Source organism: Pan troglodytes, chromosome 12, assembly GCF_028858775.2.
Source record: "Pan troglodytes isolate AG18354 chromosome 12, NHGRI_mPanTro3-v2.0_pri, whole genome shotgun sequence".
Taxonomy (NCBI): Eukaryota; Metazoa; Chordata; class Mammalia; order Primates; family Hominidae; genus Pan; species Pan troglodytes.
In genome coordinates, this window is record NC_072410.2 from 116,520,242 (window position 1) to 116,526,119 (window position 5,878).

Sequence of the window (5,878 nt, forward strand, 5' to 3'; positions counted from 1 at the left end):
TGGAGGGATATTTATTTTGCAATACGCACTTGACATATGTGATCTAATTCTCACAACCACTTTGTAAGGTAAAGGCGATTCTTATTCTCATTACACAAATGACGAAATTGAGGCTTAGGAAGATAAGCGTACAAGAGTAGGTGATAGGGCCTGGATTTTGTTCTTAAGAAAACTTCCCCTGAATCCTGGGCCCCTACACACTTCTTCACAGTTATCACTCTGCCTGATGAGGTATTCTTGGAGTCGTGTATGTTTGCCTTTCACCTGCTGTTTCATAAATGTCATGCCACCAGGAAAATGGCTAGTTGAATCAGATATACTTGAGAATACTTGTGGAGGTCTATAAATGTGTTCTGTTGGAAAAACTGGGCAAGTGGGGTAAGAATGGGGGTTCCTCCTTCCACCTCCAGGTAATTCAGAGGGTTCTCTGCCAACAACTTTTTCCTAACTGAATCTATTATAACTCAGAGTTTTTTTTTTTCTAAGAGGAAAGTTTTGGGCCAAGTCCTACATTTTGGTGGGAATATCTGTGGACAAGTGGAATCTTGAGTCTTCTCTTAAAACTAATTACTTGGGTATTGTCCTTTCTACACAAATGCAGGGAGAGCCCTGTGCTACTGTTACAATGATGTCTCCTTATTGGGCTGAAAGCAGTGTATGAACCATCTTGTCAAAAGTGCTAATGAGTGTATATTTATATTTTCAGGAGAGTGTCAAGGGTTCTTTCTTCCCTTGATCTTTTGCACAGAATTAAATAAAACACACCTGGGAAATATACTTATAGAACAAGGTTGAATTTCCTCTATTTAAAAATTGATTTGAGAAAGAAAATTGTTTAAGAAGGAAGGAAAAATAAAATCAAGAAGTTGATTTGAATTAGAATAAAGAATATTGTCCTGAACGTCAGATCACATGTGCTTGATGATTAGCTCACCTCTGCCCTTTTAAATGCTTTGTTTCTAGCATATCAAGATGCATCAGACGCCATGTCAAAGGCTCCCAGAATTTGAGACTTACATCTCAAAGGCTGTCACATCCCCTGTCCTGCAGATTTCTTGTAGAGAACAATACCTGCCTTATAAGACTGGTTCTGAAAAGTCCTTTAATTTTTGGTGTCCAATCAGTCACTAGTAAATGCCAAACCTTGAGTTTATGTTTTAGTTACAGACTTCAGCTCATACTTTCTCAATTATAACACTAAGAATCGTCCTTTGGATAATAACGTTTATATCACACCTAGAGACTACATAAGCACAACTTTTCTCTTTTACTGTTCTATTCACAGTTAAAATATCTTTCTGTGTGTGTGTGTGTGTGTGTGAGAGAGAGAGAGAGGTGGGATAGAGAGAGAGGGACAGAAATGAGAACAAATCTGGATTTGTCAAGGAAAAAAATGTTCCATGACAAAGGAACCATGAGTTGACCAATGGGTACCGATATCTACTGTACACAAAGGATTGAAGCCAGTCCTGAGGGCTAGACGGGAGAAAGCATCATAGTGACCCTAACCTGTATTTAAATGTATCCTATAGAAGTTAGCTAGGCTGTAGTCAGAGCAATACAGTGAGTAATCACCAAGTCATGTTTCTGAACTCACATGACTCCTCTGAAACATGTGGTGAAGATATTTGAGGCATTATCAAACACCTGCAGATTTTCAGTTCCTCATTTCTTGCTCATGTGATTTATTAACAGTTCTGCTAATGCAGATAGAATGCAGCCTCAAATTACAGCAGAGGAGAGGGTTGAATGCTGTGCAGCCTATGCTATTCAGAGTGCAGAATATCTGCAACCTAGTTGATCATTTTTGAATCATCAGCTCCATCTTTATGTTAAATTAACAATTTAACAGCTGCTTTCATCAAAGTTCTTTTGTGTCTACCAACACGATACTGTAATTTTTTTTCTTAAATGCAATTTCCAAGATCATTTCTGTGTCTTTTCAGTCCCAGATTACTGATTTGCATGTTTGATCAATTTGTATACAAATGTTCAGGCATTTATAAACCATCTAGGGAGCATGAAACACCCTCTAGAGCTCTAGAGAATAATTTGATCCATCTCATCATTCACTTACTTAAATTTCTTTTTCATTAAGGACAGGTGATGAATGAAGGCAGTAAAATATGACTGACCTTAGGTATACTGTTTCCTAAATAGGAAATATTGTAAACCAAAAGATTTTCACAAAATTCTAGTAAGTGGGAATATTGAAAATTGAGTCAGATTTGTCATAGAAAACACATTTTTTTCTTTTTACCTTTTGTGTTAGTCGGCTTGGGTCACCATACCAAAATACTATACACTGGGTGGCCTAAACAACAGAAATTTATTTCTCACACTTCCAGAGGCTGGGAAATTCAAGATCGAGTTGCTAGCCAATTTGTTCTCTGTCAGGGCCTCCTTCTTGTTTTGTAGATGGGCACCTTTTTGTGACATCCTTGGTGCATGCAGGCACACACACACACACACACACACACAGAGAAAATGTTCAGGTGTTTCTTCCATTGGACCAGAGCCCAGGACCTCACCTAAACCTACTTATTTCCCCAAGGCCCCATCTGCAAACACTGTCGCATCAGAGGTTAGGACTTCAAAGGATACAATTTGTTTGCAACACCTTTTATAACAACTCAGTCTGCAACACTTCTCATATCTCCAACAATATTCAGGCTTTAATTTATTTTAAAAGCATATTTCTAAGCTATATGCATAATAGTACAGCCTGAATGTCTTGAGCTCAAAAGAAGACCTTTAGAAAACAATGCACCTAGACTTTCAAGGAAAATCTACGCTATGTTTGTGGCAGAAGCCACTTGAATTGGCTGATACAAGTTTCTTTCTTGGCTACTGGATCTCATTAGAACCAGCTTCTCCAGATTGGAATGACCTCCTTAAGGGCCCTGAGTATCATCTTCTGTGTCTAGTTAAATTGAGGAGGCACATCCTACTACGTAGCCTTCGCAGTCAGGAACAATCAGTCCCCCTTGAGCATTCCTCAGAACAGGAACTGTTCAAATCTGCCCTTTCTCTGAGCCTGTGGGTCCAGACAGTGCAGGAATAGCTGGACAGGTTGGAAGAAGAGAAGGCCAGGAATATTTCCAGAAAAGTCCCTGAGGGATTCATTGGAGCCAAGAGTCAAGCTCAAGCAGCAAGGTACAAAATACTAATATCAAGTCCAAAGGGTAAAAGACTGAGTTAGGATGGGCTAATGGAATAAGAAGTTTTGGGTAAGTGGAAACAAAGTTGAAATAACAATAGCCCCAAAGCAAATCAGGAGGTTCATGTTTATTACCCCAAACAGTGCTGGGCCAACTGTAGCTTGCCTTATCAGCTACTCCACGTTGGATGAAGATAGCTTTGATCTTCTGGCTTAAAGGATCAGAAGCAGTGTGAGTAGAAACTCAACTGTTTCCCAAAGGGTGGAAAAGCAAATGATATGGCTGGCAAAACACGACTCTCAATGCTTTGGCTTAGATGTGATACATGCCACATTCACTTACATGCCATTGGCCAAAGCAAGTCACACAAACAAGCTTGATGTCATCTGGGTGAAGATACATACTTCTCCAATGGGAGACACTACAAATCCCGTGCATGGTGCAACTGTATATAATTCTTTTACAAGAAAGCAGAGTGAATAGGAAGAAGCAATAGTTCAATCTACTACATCTTTTGAAAATAACTTTCCCTTTAGAAAGACCGTCATTTCTCTTGCATGCTTGTTGTTTCCTTCCATTTGTTTTTCAAAACACTAATCTTGGTTAGATTCACATATAGTCTTCATGCCTTTATCTGTGAAGGTGAACACCAGTATAGAATGTTTAGAAAAAGACAAAAGAGTATAATATCATCTTCATACATTCATAATTAAGAATTTCAATTCTCACTCAAAAATTCTAAGAAATCCTACCGGTTTTCCTCTACTAAGCTCATTATCCCACTCTCTGCACTAATTATTTTAGACCTTTGTTTTTCTATTCAAGCTCATCACCCATAATTCCCCTCTGCACCACTCCCCTCACATGCTGCCCACAGATGGCATTGCCTCTCATTTCGTTAGAAAAACAAAAGCCATCAGGTGCCCCCTCACCTCCCCAGCACCGACTCTGTGCACCTGTCTGAGCCTGGACTCATCTTCTTCTTTTCTGTTCTCTTTCTGTAAGAGTTGCTAAATCGTGATGACTGAAGGACGTATAATTGGTACTAAGTTTCAGAAATAAGCCTCCTTAGAGGCTCTGGTAGTTAAAAGAGGATTCCGGTGATTCCCAAAGTTTGCAATAGTCCATTTCTCTAATCTGTCCATGTTTTAGGAGTCCAAAATCAGCAGTTTGCAAAATGCCAACTGTTGACTACATCAGAATCATGGGATTTCTACCCATGATTCCTACCCCTGTATTTCCAGGATGGGACCTGGAAATATGTATTTTACTGTCTGTCCAAGTGATTCTAATGCATTGCTCAGTATAAAGGTGCCTATTACAGAACCTAAGGTGCCTTTAAAGTTTTAGATCTGTGGTTCTGTAACTTTGCCTCATAACAAAATTACCTGGGGAGCTTTTAGGGCGCCTGAGGCCCAAGTTACACTCTGGACCAATTAAATTTTAATCTCGCGGTTAGGACTAAGAAGTCGCCATTTTTAGACCTTCACAGGTGTTTATGATGTGCAGCAAACCTAAGAACAACTTCTCACTTTCAGCGAAGTGTGCAAGGCTAAGGGTGCCTTCTGGCTGCACTCAGAGGGGCTTGGATGGGGAGTGCAATATCACAGCTCCGCATCGAGGAAGCATCCCCAGGGATGGTTTTGCAACAGAAAATATTGTTCATGCCACTCAAACTGGGAAAAGACCACCTTGTACCAAATGGAAATAATTAATCTATGAAGAAAAATACTGCTGAGGCAGCATAAAATGCTGTAAAGTGTGCCAGACTCAAGGTCAAAGGAGCTGTGTCTGTTGTTTGTTACCTGGGACAATCTTGGGCAAGGAATTTGATTATTCTGAACTGGAGTTTTCTTACCAGTAAGGCGGATGCTACAGTACCAGCCTTGTTGTATGGTTGCTATTTTATTTCATTAATAGAGCTGACAACTGACATATTCAAATGGTCAGAGTGCTTTTCATTGGAATTTGGGGAGCAATTTGGAATTCCTTATTTAAATCTGGAGTTAAATCTTTATTAATACATGTAGTTTTCTTATTTGTTTTTCCATTATTAAACACTTTTCTAACCTTTTAGAGAGCCAGTCTAGCTCTTTTGTCTTAGAATAATTTTACATCCCATTTTCTTAATTGGCCTAGAGATTCTGTAGTATTGGTGCTTGTTTTCTCTATTGCTGCTGAATACCAGGAAAGAGCCAAAGAGTACCTTTGTTGCCCAGATATCTGATAAAGTCCAGATGCATCTGGAAACCATTTGGAGTTCATGGGCAAATGAAGTAGGTCATAAAATATGAAGAACTCAAGAGAAAAAATAAACTACCAAGGTTGAATTATAAGGTAAGGTCTTAGCTCTTATCTTTCTTAATAATGCCTCCTCTGCTCGCCATGGCAACCACATGTGCTGGCAGTTGTTATGGCAAAGGGAGAGGACTGCAAATAGAAGAGAACTGTAGGATTCTGCAATGGAAGAAGGTATTTCTGAGACTAGTAAAAACACAGACCAACATGTATTGTTATGATCTAAGCCTCATGTGTATGAATAAGGGGGTATCACAATGAACTAAGATTTCGTGAGGCACGTTCATCTTCATTTTTTTTAATTTGTTGCAAAATGAGGTCTCATTGGTGAGTCCTCATACTGATGCCTACAAGGCACTTGTCACGGTACTTAGTTCATAGAAGGTACTATCTGTTAGCTGAATATAAATAACCTGGAT

General features: G+C 39.3%; 1 long non-coding RNA gene across 1 annotated transcript; it reads right to left on the bottom strand.

The window, feature by feature from the left end:
• Nucleotides 1-3,273: 3,273 nt before the first annotated feature.
• Nucleotides 3,274-5,454, bottom strand: LOC107971499 (uncharacterized). Its single transcript, XR_001714450.3, has 2 exons — nucleotides 5,368-5,454; nucleotides 3,274-3,795 (listed from the first exon to the last, which is right to left on the bottom strand). It is a non-coding gene; the product is annotated as an uncharacterized LOC107971499 (long non-coding RNA).
• Nucleotides 5,455-5,878: the final 424 nt, after the last annotated feature.